Source organism: Struthio camelus, chromosome W, assembly GCF_040807025.1.
Source record: "Struthio camelus isolate bStrCam1 chromosome W, bStrCam1.hap1, whole genome shotgun sequence".
Lineage (NCBI taxonomy): Eukaryota > Metazoa > Chordata > Aves > Struthioniformes > Struthionidae > Struthio > Struthio camelus.
Genome location: NC_090981.1, coordinates 4,899,571 through 4,915,332, shown reverse-complemented (window position 1 = coordinate 4,915,332; position 15,762 = coordinate 4,899,571).

The window sequence follows — 15,762 nt, the reverse complement described above, 5'->3', positions numbered from 1 at the left end:
GGTAGGCTGCATTCTAGTGTCAAAAATCTTTCTCCTTTCCATAGTTACTGGACACTTATCAAAGAAAATTTTTGCTAGTCTTTCTTAAATATTCTTTTATAACAAAATAAATAAGCCCTTTAAAAATGTAAAGGCTTCACCGTTGGTTTAGAGCATATATTCACTTTATGTGCAATTATGCTCTAGGCAAACACTTTCCTTGTGCCTTGTTCCAGTCCTGGAGCCTGGGTTATGGGGTGGAATGTTACTTTTGCTTTTGGAGTATATGCTGAGGTGATTCATTTTTTCCATTCATCTATTTGCAAATAGTAGCAAATTTAAAAGCTTTGGAAAACCTTTTGAAATGAGTGTGAGAGTTTGGGTAATATAAAAGGCTGGGCAAGGTAAAGGTAAGCGGGTGTTGATAGAGTACATAAACTTTGTATTAGAACCATCCCAAAGCATGATCAAGTAATGTCTTTGCTCTAAGTGTGGTATCTCCACATGCTCTGTGTCACTCTGGGCTATGAGAATGCTGGTCTTGACTTCTGGCTTTGTTTTCTCAAAGAGCTAGAGCTCAAGTGCTGTACATAAATTATAAGTAAACTAAAGATGTTTTAATTTGCATGTGTGTGCTATTTTTGGCTCTGAGTAAACTATCCCTCTGGCTATATCCAATGAGCAGAAAATGTTTTTTTAAAATAATAAAATATCAGCACAAAGAAATTCTGAGACAACTTGTGAGCAGGTGTAGTGTCTACCAACTTTTTGGTAGCGCTTTTTTTAGGTGACAATCTTCATTTGAAATAAACATTCAGAAAAATGTAATTTATAGTCTCTCTAGGTAACTGGCAATTTGCTTTTCTGTAAAATTTTCCTTTCTAAAAGGAAGAACCCCTATCAAAATTAAGAGTAAGGAAATCGGCCATGTCACTCAGATGAAAAATTTGTGTTCCTTGGGGGGGGGGGGGGGAGAAAAAGGAGGTTATTAAACATAATAAAAAAGAACTATTGCTGGTACATCATTTTGTTCTGATTGTTTTTGTGGGATGTGTTGTATGTCCATTGCTTCAGTTCATTCAGTGTCAAAAGATTTCCATCGGAGGTCGAGCCAGTCTGGACACTGCTCTTGCTTAGAGACCTTAGAATGGAGTGTCCTTTGCTGCACTGAGGCTTGCAAATTCACCTATATCTGGTTTGGTGCACATTTCTGAAATTGTTGTCTTGGGTACTTTGTATGATGGTGCTTGTTTGTCCTTGCTGTCTGTTTTTATTTTGCCATTGTGAAAAATGTGACAAACTAGTCAAATGACAAGTGCATATGACTGATGTTCACAAAGTCTGGAGGGGGGAGAAAAAAAAAGACTCAACCACAGATTGTCCAGAGGTGACCCAAGTTGATGAGGACATTGCATGTGTAAGTAGCACAATTAGGGTATGAGAAGACTGATGAGAAGTGGGTACGTTGCTGAAGTGGAAGATTATTTCAGAGTCTATTTAAACAGCCAAGTAATAATACCAGTGCATTTGCCTATGTACATTTTGCTTCTCATTGTAACCTCAAGGCCTATTTTAAAAGGGCTGGTTTGTTACTAGATCTGTACTGTGTTCATGGTTCCATTGAATCTCCTTCTGGAGGCTTATCTATCAGGCTCGTTCCTAATCAGGTGAGTGAAGAACTGCTACCAAAGATGTGTTGTATTAATGACCAAGTCTTGGGTAAGTGGACCTTGCTAGAAAGAAGGTTGGGGGGGGGGAGTGGAAGCTAGATGGTGATGAATAAGAGGGACAGCAAATGATCACAGGTATAGTGGGCCATCCGAACAGTATCACGTTGTAGTATTTTCAGGGCTGGCTCCATCTTTGGCACAGCAATGCTTACAATAATTTGAATATGTTGATGGACAGTAATTTTACTAGGTTTCTTGCTGTTTTGGCAGTTGTTGCTTGATGTTTTTTCCTGTTGGCAAGGCCAAGAATTTAATAGACATTAAAAAGTATGCATCTATTTATATGGCTGGTTGGAAAATCCACAGGTCCCTTAAAATAAAAAATACGAGAGTGCAAATACATGTTTTTAAGTAGCTCCAGAAATAATAACTGTCCTGCACTAGAAAGCTAGTTCTGCTTATGGCAGATTCATTGTGAGGGTTTGCATGTATTTTTCTGGAAGTATCTGATGATAGCTGCTGTAGGAGACATTAGGCTGCATGGATTACTTGTTTGGTATAGCAAAGCTTATGTTCAATAAAGCATTTTAAAATAATTAAGCCAACCCAAGAATATTAGCTATTTCCATACCTGCAGTTATAACCTTGACTCTCTAGGTGGCAATGCACGTACACAGTAAACTTCTGTGAATCTGGAAAATGTTTTGTGTATGCTTTTATTCTGAACTGCTACTGAAAATTCAAGCAGTGGCGCATGAATGTTAATCATTTCCTTACCATGATAAATAAAGGCAGATCAGGTCATAAGTTCCTGATTTTAAGGTAACACAAGGTCTTCAGCATAATTCAAGTAAAAACATTTTGTTGGAGTTCTTGGTTCATCTCTGTTTATCCCTTTTTCCTCTGCTCCCAAAGCTATCAATTTAAACACATGTAAATTTGTTGTCGCTACTTCTTAGCACTGTTTCCATTAGTTATAATTAGAAAGCAAGCTTTATCTGATTGTGTGTTGGATGGAAATCTCGGTCTGTGGCTGAAGGCTACTTGAAATGTATTCGTTAAACATGGGGATAAAAAAGGTAAGCATGCTAATTCATAAGAGACTAACTCATGGGGCAGTGTTTAAATGTTGGTATATAGGTGACAATATATTTGAAATGTATGAGAAAATTTCAAAGAGGGATTTTTCCAGTAGTAGTAGTAAAAGTTTGCTTATTAATCCTTTATTTCAAACCTTTCTTATTAGAGAATTTGATTTTGATGCAGCAAACAGTGCATCTCTGGTATTTCATTTGTAAGTGAAGTCTTTAGTATTAATAAGTATTTTTAAAATGCTCTGGGTCAAAAAATGAGTGCCCTATCACTGAAACAAGATGCGACTTTTAAGTTGTTTGTAAGAACTTAAAAGCATTATTATTTGCTTAAAGCCATACAGATCATATTTTTTTTCATTACTGTAGAAGTAGTTTCCTTTATTACTGATATGTTACTCGGGAGAAAAAAATCTTGAAAGGAGGATGGAGGAAAAGTCAATTCTTGTAATGTTGTTTGTTATTTTGTTTTACTTTTAAGACTGACTGTGATGGATGTTAATATTCCTGGTTTTGTTTTATAATATTGGACCTATGAGAGAAGAAATACGAACTAGCTAAACATTACAGTTTTTTTTCAATTTTCTTGTATTAGTAGGAGGGCTTCATGTTTGGATTGGAATATGGTGAAATAGTGTCTCGCCAAATATGCGGTTGAGAGAGAAATAAACAAAATTAGTATTGTAGTACTTTCAATGAAGTGTAAGCCAAATAAAAAAGTTGTTTTTTTATGCAGAGCTATGAATAGAAATGAGCCACTTCTACCATTGTTCACTTGCACAGGTGAATTTCATAATATACTTTGAGCAGTGTATGGTGCTCTTCTAATTAAATTGGAACCATTAATTAATTCCATAGAATCTACCCTAAATGTCAAATGATCTCTTTCTGAAGCCTGATGCTGTAAAAACAGTGTATATTTCCTTCCAATGTTTCATTCTGTGGAATATGAAATTTATTGTTTTCATTTTCTTCCTGGCATTTCAAACAAACTAATTTTGCTTCTTACTACATAAAAAGCACTTATTATGTAAAAACTACTTTGGCATAAAGTAAACAACCCAAATCCTGTTGTTTCATGATTGTTAGTTACACGCTACAGTGTTTTTTTGATCAAATATCACAAATTGTTGCATCTGTGTATTCCTTAATAGTTACTGCTTTTCTATTTTTAACCTTTTATGAATTATAGAAACTTTCTGTGATTGAAAACAAGAAAATATACTTCAGGCAAACCTCTATATTTCCCAATTTATAACATGCAAGTACAGAGGCACCAAAGACATGAGAGAAAATTTACAGCTTCTTGTTATTGAGATTGAAGGCATAAAAATCACTCTATATTGAACCCAGCTGAAAGTATGATTCTGGATTCATATGTTGATATGAGAGGAAAAGTAATGACTAACAAGCAAAAATGTTCATACTTTGGACATTAATAGTAACATCAAATCTGGGAGTATAAATAGCCAAATATCTTCATTTCTATGATATGGAAGGGCCTCAGGGTGGATTTATGATGGTTTTGATGTCCAGAATGTGTATTTTTTTCTTAGAGTGCATACATACAATGCATATATATGCCCAAAGAGCTTTAAGGATAAAGCTTGCTCAGCATCATCCCTTTGAGTCAAACAAGTATTTACTGAGAGTGTCTACTTGTTTTTGTGCTGGGCAAATAGCGTAAAAGGCAGAATAGGTTCTCCATTATCTTTGTTTCTCATTATTTTGAGCTGCAAGACAGATTCTCATTCCTGCATTTCAGTGCATTCCTTCCTCCCCCCTTTGTATTGTGCAGCTTATCTAGGAATATCCTGGATTTGTCAGTGCTAACTACTCCAATCTCAAATTGGTTTTATCTTTTTGTTTGTTTGGTCTTGAATCGTTCTGAGGCCAGAATTGCTAATTTAAGACCGGTCATTTCAATGTTGAATTCAGCAATCAAAACACTCTATTCCAATTTCTTATACCAGATTGTATGGTGATTACCAGTGTCTATCATTGACTTAAAGGAATGATGAAAGAGAACTGCATTACTGGATTTTCCTTTTCAGTAAGAAAAATTAGAAACATTTTACCTTTTAAAGATATGATTTTGAAGGTCTCTATTTCATCAGTACTATTTTACTACAGGTTAGAGTACTGAAATTTGATTTTTGAAATGTACTTTTCTGATTTAGAGTCCCGCAAATGCGGTGTGGTAATGCTATAAGAAACTTGTGATTTCAGGACAGCTCATAGTAGTGATCAGTAACTGTGGTAGCATTTACAAGAATAGGTGCTTAGATTTTTATCTGAAGTCTCAAGCAGTCAAGGAAACAACAGTATTTTTAGTGTGGTTTCTTAAGAAAGCAAAGGTTTGTATGATCACTCAATATATTAAAATATATATGTATATCAGCCATACCACTTTGAGCTGAGGATGTAACCAGACTCATTTCCTCTCCTAGGCTGATCGCTTTTTTTTCTCAGAAAGGAAAAATACCTAAGGTGTTTTCATATGAGGTAAGCAGTTAGAGTGGTTTCAGTTGCAAATACTGTTTTCTGTGGCTTTAGAAACTACTATTTTAAAACACAGTATAGCAATTAGTCATATGGCCCAACACTTTGATATAAAAAAAAAATGTAAATGTTAAGACACAGGATTGTAGCAAAATAATTTTGTTTCAGAAAGGGATGATTGGCACAGAAAAGAAATCCAAAATCAACTGCTTTATTCACTAAAGGAAAGTAAGCTTAATTTTACTTTGCTTTCTTCTTAGAAATATAGGTACCTGAAAGAGAAACTGTTCAGAAACCAGCAGCAAACAGCCAAATTCTTAGTTTGAAGGTTCATATGTTCTATTTCTATCACGTGGTATGCAATCGCTCCTCAAAACACAGTGTAAAAGCAGTAATCATCATAACAGAGCCCTGCTTAACTGGCAGTAGCATCTCAATAATTTTATGTCTAACTTTTTTGCCTACTTTTTCTCGCCTGCTGCTCTTGTTGGGTCTAGGCTAAGTGATGGCCTGCAGAGCAGACCCAGCCTGTGGGGTGAATCCACCTGGTCGCTTGTGCCAAACTACTCATGTGCCTTAAATTTAAGAGCCAAAACTCTTCCCACTCCATTGACTAAATCAGTCTAGAAATCTCCAAAGCCTCTTCTGCAGCAGGGAAGCATTAGCAGCAAGCCTAATTCTTAGATTGGCAAGAAATGAGAAGGCAAAACTCCCAAATAAAGGTCCCAGCACTTTCTGGAAAGAAAATTCCAATATAAACTTGGTTTTAGGTCTTCTGTATATCAGAAAAGAAATTTACCAGTGTGAAGAAACATGCAGTTGTATTTTTGCCTCCTTGAGGGTTTGGTGATAGAGAGGGCGCAGGTTGATATCAGCTTGGAGTATATGTATCTCATTGTAGTGAAGGGAGAAATTTGAATTTGTTGTCGAAGTTTAATTAAATGATCACAATTTTGAAATGTTAACTGCAATTTTATGAAAGAAACATGTATTATAGAGGTAATTTAGAAAGCTAGGAACCAAAATCAAATTAATTGCAGCTCAGAAGTCTCTTCTTGTTTTTACTTAACTAATCCTGAAGTCGTTAGATGACTGTAAAAAGTATGAAGCATTAAAACCCTTTTCCTGATTAGGCTGTGAATTTAGAAACCACATTAAAGCATTAGATTAAGAAATGGATGCTATTGTTATGGGGTAAATTTACATACCAAGTGAAGATTTCAGCTCAATTTTATATAAAAATAATGGTAAATGTATTGCTTATCATTCAGTTTTGAAACTTGTAGTGCTTCATAAAATGATATAGTTATACAGACTTATCTTTTTTCCTATGGTTGTGTGTGTTTTTTTTTGTTTTGGTAACACCATCTCTTTAAGGAACTTCACTAAAGACAAAAGTGTTGGAGACTTTGCTAACTTTGTTTTTTGCTATATTCGCTTGTTTATCATTTGATATGAAAACACCTTAAAGTTACAGACTTTTAGGCAGGCTTCATCAGGATCATATACAGATGATATGCAATCCAAGTATTATTTTTCTTTTAATATAAAGATTATAGGGAGCAAGGAGGTGAGACAGTGTAATGTAGCCTCTGGCAACCTTTATGTAAATAAGCAAAGGTTAATGTTGAAATAGTTGTACAGGAAGATATTTTATTTCTTTGCAGAGCAGGGGGAAAATTCCCAGTATTCTATCAATTTTACTTTGTAATGTTGTTTCGGTGCTTATTACTGAGAAGTTCTTAAAGGCTAAAAATCCTGAAGTGGGGTTAAAGGAGTTGAGTAGTTAGGCTAGTAGCATCTATGCCATTAGGAGAGATGTATCCTTGGCATTTTAAGATTCGAGAGTCAAATTAATTTCATAGCAGTCTTGTTTGTTTGAACTAAATGGGAATTTTGGCAATGACCTCTATAGTAGCAAGGTTAGGTTCATGGCATCTGATCCAAAGCTCACTGGAGTCAATAGGTTTATTTCTGCTGACTTTGTTAGGCCTTGAGTCTGACCCCTTGTGATTAGAGTTATCTAGGGGATTAGCTGTGTTGTGTGGTGGTCGCTGCTGCTACTGTCTCAGCTGCAGGAAAAAAGAGGTGCTGTTGGGCCAATTTGTAAAATGTTACACAAAACATCCAGAATTTTAAACATTGTTACTTTTATCTTAAAAAAACAAAAAACAAATACTCAAAACAAAAAAAAAGTATTTCTTTAAAATAAGGTATGTTCTTTTAGGGGACAGCTTGGATGTTCAAAAAGCTGTTAATAAAGATGCCTTTGCATCTCCCTTACTAGTTATTGTAACGTTGGCTAACACAGTTTATTGCCATTCCTCAGGATTATGAAGAGCAAAGTTATCTTTTGATTTGAAATAACTACACTAAAAAGCTATAGTGTACCAGATGACCTATCCCCACTTCTTTAAAAAAAATTTCTGTTGTAACTTGTATCATGTGATGGCATGATGAGAAACATTGGGTTTTGGGGATAAAAACTTCTTTGACATCCTTTCTTATGTGTATTCATATGTGAATTACTTGAGTGCCAGCCCCTTGCTCAGCTGGCACCATGCTTTGCTGTTGGTGTGTAGGCTGATGCAAAGTGTCCCCATTACACTGGGCTGTGTTCTCCAAAACTGGCCTTCACAGCTGGGTTGTGATATACCCCACCTCAAGAAATAGGCAGATAATGCTTGATTTCCAGACTATGTCATGCTGGAAATAAAGTAGCTTGAGGGAAGCCACCTGAGACTATGCGATACCAGTGGTTTGTACAAAATTATTTTGAATTACTAGTGCTGTTACTAAATTGAAGTGACAGCAGTCTAGATGTTCTTCTTTCTCCTCTCACAAGGCTGAGCATGTTGCCCCAGCAAATGCTGTGAGGCCTGGCAGGAACGCAGGATCTCTCATGCGGTACTGCTCAGCACGCACCAAACAGCCTCCTAGCCATTCCATTATACCCACTCTTGTTAATGAGAAGTTTAGTAAATGTTTTAAAAGTAAATGTTTAAAAAAAAAAAGCCTTTTTATTCAAGGCATCCCATAAAATAAAAATATTTTTAAATTCTCTAGTTCTGATAGTTCAAGAGTAGTATTTACAGGAAACAGATTTCAGAAAAATCAGAGTCCTGGGATGTTGTAATATCAGAAATATTTCAGTGTTTTCCTTGATAGCTCAAGCAATTAGGATGAAGTGGTTTGGGAAGCGTGAGACAATACTGGTTGCTAATGAGAATCCTGCCGAAAGATTTTTGAGAACAGAGCATGGCTGCTCTCAAATAATGAAATTTGCTCTGCTGCTTCTCAGGCTTTTCTTTGGATTGAATTTTTGTGCCTTGTCTTCAGTAGGCCTCTTTCAAAGATAATTAATTTTCCTGCATGCCTTGCTTTGTCCAGCCCTGAGGATCTGCCACAGTGATATTCCTTCATTCTGAGCTCAACCAGACACAGTTCAATTAGTTGTTCCCAGAAGAATACACATGTACATTATTACCAGCAAGCTACTTTTTAATAAACTTTCATCTTTGTCAATGGGGGCCTGATTCAGACTACATTAAAATCAAAGGAATGACTCCCATTGGTTTTGATGGAAGCTGCATCCAAACCTTCAGACATCTTGGTATTTCATTTATACAGCTCTTGACTTTCCATAACCAAATGATTAGCTATAAGATTATGTGGGGGCAGATGATATTTAAAGACGTGAAGCAAAAGTAAGAAACCTCAAACAGACCTATTTTATTAAGGATCATAATTCCATTCAGCAGATGAGAGGTATTCTCTTTTATAAGAATTATTGCTGAACTCCAACCATAAAATGCTCCCAGGAGTATTCTTAATCAGTTGAATTACAGGCATTCTCATGAATTTAATTCTTTACTAATTCATGATAAGAAAGAACTTTTACAAACAAGCATGGAGACAGATTTTACAAGGCAGACTGTACTGTGCAGGGATAATTGTTTGCAAACATCAGAAGGAGTCAATGTTTATTATTGTTTGCCTTGTGTGCCTAATCATAAACAGAGACCCTACTGTGCCCTGTCCTAGAGCTTGCTATCTAAGATAGACAAGAGGTAGAGAGATATGAGACAATTTTAATCATTATAGTTGTATTTACTTTTTATAGTACAATATTTATCTATTATCCATATTGTTGAGGTGGCAGCTCCTGTTAACTGCAAGAAGATTTTCCTGTGTTCTAGTATTTCTTAAATTCAGTCCTGGAGTTTTCAAAGTTTGGCATCCAAAAACCTATTATTGCTTTTGGGAATTTTGATTGTGATAGACCGGAAGAGGTTCAAAAACTCCCAGAGAGATTCTTTGAAAAAATCTCTGTACCACAGTGACTATTTATTCAGCTACACAGCCTTCATCAAGTCAGTTTTCACAGTGCCCCTGGAGGTCAGTGGAAAAATCCCACTTGACATTGTTAAGCGCTAGGTCTGGTCTTTGAGAATGATACCAGTTTTTTGCATTTTACTGTAGTCCTAGTTCAGTAGGCATGTAACCAGGAAGCATCAGTTCTTAAATGTTAATAGCAATAATAAAAAAAGGAATCAATCATCTCTTTCTGGTTAAATAAATAAATAATCTCAATTTTTTTTTCCCCCCCCCAGATTTTCACAGGTTTAATAAGATTGTCACACACTAGTCTTCTGGCAGAAGGAACATGTAGTCATTTAAGCAACTCCTCCTTTTTTCGCTTCCAGTTCTGATTCATCCTAGTCACTTCTTCTATTATATGTTTTTTACTGGTCCTCTAAATTGTTTCCATGTTCATTAATGGAGGTGGACGTAAATCTCAGTATTCATATTTATGTGGAGCTCTGTAAAGCTTGGGAGTGAATGGCTGGGACTGGTCAATCGTAGCTGTAGCTTCAGCTCGTAGCGTTTGGTTTCATCTAACATCATGATGGGAATCATTGAGATGTTCAGCAAATACAGCAATATAGATGTTATAGTGCAGTTTTTGACATTATGTTCTGAAGTTCAGGAATGCAATTATGTCTGAAATGTCTTTTCAGTCCCCAAAGTCTTGGACTGAAGAGGTCTTCAGTAAAAGAGAATGTGCCAACATCATTCCCAGTTCAAAAGATCCTCACAGGAATTTCACTTTCTTTCTGTTACATTTAGAAAAAATCAGAATAAATTTTTGTGGGTATGGTGTGTGGTTTGGGTGCAGTTCTTTGCAGTTTTGCGATGCCCCAGTTAGTGATTGCTGATATTTATGGGTTTTCATAGATACTGTCACCAGTACATTTTAAATTAGGCTGTTTGAGTTAGAAATCAGTACCTATTAACCTTCCTGGACTTAGATATGTTGCTCTCAGACCAGTAACCAAAACTGTGGTACAGCATCCAACTGAGAAAGAGAAAAAAGACATGCTTCTTAATGTCAAATTACTACTGCACAAGAATTCTTAATCCTGTTTTACTGCTTTCTCCATTCCCCAAAAGAATAAAGCAGAATCTGCTTTAAGTAGAAAATAATGTCTGCTGTTGATTATGGCACTCTGGGATGCAGGTTTCTACTCAGGCTGGCAAAGAATGTGAAAAGAGTAAGAAAAAAATCAAACGTTCAACCCATGTTTGTGGAATGCAAACCTTCCAGATCATGCCCTCCAGGTTGTGTAACTAATAGGTTGTATTGCCTAAATAAACTTGGTGAAATCACATCTCAAGGGTGTAAACTTGTAATTTTGATCATATTGTTTTGAACACATGGATAGCGTAGAATAGATGATAACTCATCTATGAGATGCAGATTTGATATAAAGTCTGAGATTTAAAGTTCCAAACAAATCACTGAAGGTATCCAGTATATCTTTCTAGGTTGAATGCAGAGGTACACAACCTTTAATTCTGTTGATTAGAGTTTTTTCACAGGTGAATTGATATTTTATGAATACCATTACAGGTACTTTCTTTTATACATGCATGTCTTAATTATTTATTTGTTGCCACAGATGTCCTGCAGGATGCCAAATATGCCAGAATTTAATCAGGTAAGGCTTTATAAATGAAAGTCTGTGCTTTTTAAAATGAGCTGAAGTAAAAATGGACCTTCCTGGTCTAGGAAGCAACAACAACAACAAAAATATCCTTCCTCTGGAAATGTTACAAGAGTATTTCTGGGGACTTGTCAGGGAAAACTTTACTATAAACCCTGTTCCAATAAATTGTATGATAATCTTCAATTTGCTCACAGTAGAAAATTTTATCCAAAGGACTTCTGTGGGTGTCTTTGTCTTAATCTTCTCCTGAGGAATGAAAGGCAGAAACTTGTCTCTAAATGGGTAACAATTCCAGCTATATCCTGGGTGCCATTAAAGAGAGGGAGAGGAAGGCACTGGAGAACAGGAAGAATTAGGGAAAGAGGAGGAACAAAATGAAGGGAGAAGGAAGAAGGCAATTTTTTTCTGAAGATTTTTCTCATCTTCACTGCACTGGCCATTCTAAGTTCCTGCTTTTAACTGGTGTGTGGATTTTTCAGGCAGCTAGTATTTCTGGCTTGTATATGTTTTCAATCCAATGTTTGTAGTTCAGTTGGTGTTCCCGAACAGCTCTTAGTATTGCATGTTCAGGATAATAAATTAGCAGTTGTTAGATCAAAACTTAGACATTTGTTTTGCAATAAGGCTTTTTCTCTGAAAGCTGAAGCAAAAAAAAAAAAAGTTCCTGATAACTAATGACTAACAAACCGGTGCAAACTGTTCCTGTCACCTGCATGAGCATTTTGATGATACATTTCACATTTTATTTTGCTTCTAAGGTTTACATGAAACCAGAATCAAATTTTCTAAAAAGCAAATAAAACATTCCTGTAAATCAAATCAATGTAAAGGGCATTGGCCTTAAAAGTAAGGTGAATGCTCTGTGCAACATCTGCTCTTAAAGGGTCTACTCCCTTTATCTGATTTCTGTCCCAAAAGAATGACCACGTGTATTTAGCACCAGAACAGAAAAAGAGAGATCCAAAGATTTTGCAAACATTCTGGAGGTAGAAACGCAGGGAGAATTTTACTGCTTCCTGCTAACTTGCAGATAAGTTCAGATGAGTTCAGTAAGGGAGTACTTAGGGTGTAGTTTCATGCTATTTTAAGCCCATCTGAATCCAGACTACTGCAGTTCTGCCTTTCCCTCTACACCCCCCACACTGTGATCATGTTGTGAGCTGGTTCAAGAAGCTCATTGATATGAAAATTAACCCAGAAAAAATAAAAAAAATAAAGATTAGTTTTGAACCAGATCAGCCTTCTAATCAAACACCATAGTTGTATGAATGCTAATACTACAGTGGGAGAGGGAGGGGGAGATGGAGGAAGAAGGAGAGAAAGTGGGAGTGTGCACCCCATGGTGTTTTACTAAATTCTTTTTCTCTTCTACCTTTCTCTGTAAAGAGCTCTCATAGATTTGGATTTTGTTCCCCTCTTGCTGTTGTTTCCTTCACTTTTTGGTGTGTGTTTCCTGCTTTTTAAATTCATGTGAATCCTATTTGTCTATCTGTCTGTATATGCAGGATGTGTGTGAGTATCTGGTGGTCATTTCAGTCTGCCATTATCTTCCAGGTTCATTTTCCCGAATGATAACTAATCTTTTTACTTGTATATTTTAAGATGCACACATAGCTCTGTTCTAGCAGAGTTTTTCTTTCAAAGTTCCAAACAAGGGAAAAGCATTTCCACATGAGTGTTATAATTGGTTATATTGTGTTTATTAGCTCAGAAATGAAACTAGTTTTAGGCCTCCTGAGATTTGTAAACTTTTCACAACAATCAAAAATTGATGCAAATGTACTTGATGTATACTATGATTTGACCTAATGTCTTAGGCAAATGAGGCTTTTTTTTTTTAATTGAATCTCTTAATGTTATTTAAAGAGAACTTCCAAGGTTTGCAATCAGTTCATGAGTAGGTTATGCAACTATTTGCTAATAGTAAGTAGAATAACTTGATTAAGTAGTTGCTAATCAAATTTGAGTAATTTACTGGCACATTTGTTTGTCCATGCTTCCCCAGTGTGTTGAAATGGTCTATCTCCTCTTCAGTGCAGTGCTCCCAAACACATCCCAGATTGCTGTGCCACAGCACCTAGACTGATCTCACTGTGTGGTTATTCAGCAATGTGGTGCCAAACCTCTGGTTCCTTATGCATCTCAGTTGTTTTTGTGAGTTATCTCTGCATCTGACCTTTTCTTGGAGGCTGGCTCTGAAGTGCTGCCTGCTAGGGCACTGGCTTCTGTAATCTTTGTTACTGCAGGCTTTTACATCACTGTTGACCCTCCAAGTATCTCCTTGTTGCTCGAAGTACGACTTTTCCAGGGTTCTGTTTCTGCGTCACTCCACATTACTCCTTTCCTCACTAGTAGCTTAGTGAGCCTTTAAAATAAAGAAGGAAAAGCTATTGCGAAGACACTCTGAAACTATACATGATATACTCATAGGATCAAAGGAAAATTCAGGCTGGCAGGGACCGCAGGAGGTCTCCAGTCCACCCCTGCCCAAAGCAGGCGCAGCTGTAGCTGGGGTCAGACCAGGCTGCTCAGGGCTTTACCCTGTCGGGGCTGGACACCCTCCAGGACAGCTGGCAGCACCTCTCCAAGCCCAGCAGCATCTCCCCGCCCCCTGCCCGTGGGTGCCCCGAGGCTGCCCCTGCTCCTGGCAAGCCAGCCCAGGCACCTCTCCTCGTGGCATCAGGCTCCTACCACCCCGGCCCAGCCAGCGACACCTCCCTGTGCTGGCGCTGGCCCTGGCCCGGCTGGCGGTGCCTGGGAGCGCTGATCAGAGAGGACAACCCTGCCCTGCTCACACAGCCCCAGGCGCTGCTGCCTCGGCGCTGCCTGGTGCACACGGCCCCTGCCCTGCTCGCTGTCGCCGGCCCCATGGCTGCTCCCAGTCCCAGCTCAGCCCAGGCAGGGCTGGGCCTTCGTCCCAGCTGAGTTTCATCAGGTCCCCGTGACCCCTTTCTCCTGCCTGACCAGGGCCCTCTGAACAGCAGCTGCCCTCCCACATAGCCACTGGTCTCCCCCCAATTCAGGGTCATTTACAACTTGACAGAGTGCCCTCTGTCCCCTCCTCTGGGTCACAGATGGAGACATTGAGCAGGACAGGTCCCAGCAGAGACCCCTGCGGTGCACCACTTGATGCCAGCCTCCAGGTAGGGTACGACCCATAACCACCACCCTCTGAGCCTGACCCTCAACCAGTTTTTTACCCGTCTTGTTGCTCCCCTTACCCTTGGTAAATCCATGCCGACTGTTCCCGATCACCACCACCACCACCACCTCCCTCATGTGCCCAGACGTGGGCTCCAAGAGGACTTGCTCCAGGATTTTCCCAGGGATCAAAATGTTGCTGACCAGCCTGCAGTTCCCCAGATTTATTTTTTGCCCTTCTTTGAAGATGGGTGTGACGTTTGCCTTTCTCCAGTTGTGGGGGACCTCACCTGGTATCCACAACCTGTCAAAGCTGATGTATAGTGGCCTTGCAAGGACATCTGCCAGCTCCCTCAGCACCCTTGGGTGCAGCCTGTTGGATCCCAGGGACCTGTGCGGGTCAAGTGCTCACGAGTGACCCCTGACTCAATCCTCACCCTGGCTAGTGGCTCCTCTCCTTCTTGAGCCCCATCACTAAACATACAGCACAAAAATCTACAGCAAAATACAAAGAGCTCCATGTAATGTCCTAGGTTAGTTTCCTTGCCCTTCCTGAAAGCTTACAGGTCTTGGCTTTTGACCTTCCAGGTAGCTCAGGAGTTATTTGCACCTTGTCCCTTCCTGCTAGACACCTAGAGAGAGCATGCCAACTTGGAGCAGAATGAGAACTGTTTGGGAAATACTAGTCCTTTTGAGTTCATACCTCTATATGGTAATCTTAGCTCTAAAAGCAGGTTTATGTACCCTGCAGTGCCTGTGTTAGGTCCACGTGCAGTCCTCCACTGCCTGCTCAGTGTAACTGAGGTGTTCTGCAAATGCAGCTGATTCCTGTGTGCGTTTATATTTAAACATTTAGCATGCAGTACAAATGTTATTTACTAAAATAGTTTGGTGTTCATTGGCCCTCTCAGTTTCAAGATTACTGCACTGATTTGTCATGTCAGATGGTTAGTTCCTTTCCATAGGATCTTTGCTATGAAAAGGCAGGTGGCTGCAGTTCATGTTGCTCTAGGAAGGGCTGCTGATCTGACTCTGTAAGGCACAATAACATGAGAGGTAGTCCTTATGTGCCAATATTTTGATGGTAGCTTTCTGCAGTGCTAGGTTTCAACAACTCTTTAATTCTCCACTGAACAAGATTGCTTAATTGAGTTATTAATTCCTCAAGACTGTGATGCCTCCCTTCTCCAGTTTGTTTTTGTAGAGCATTGAATAGATCAAATGTCATTTGCCTGTGCTGAAAAACTGGAGTGCAAACATATTTTATATGGTTTCTAGGTGTCAGAAAGTGTCTTTCTAAAACAGTACACCTGCTTAATTTGCTTAGGGCTTTTTAAAAAAAATCCATTTATCTTTCACCATTTAATT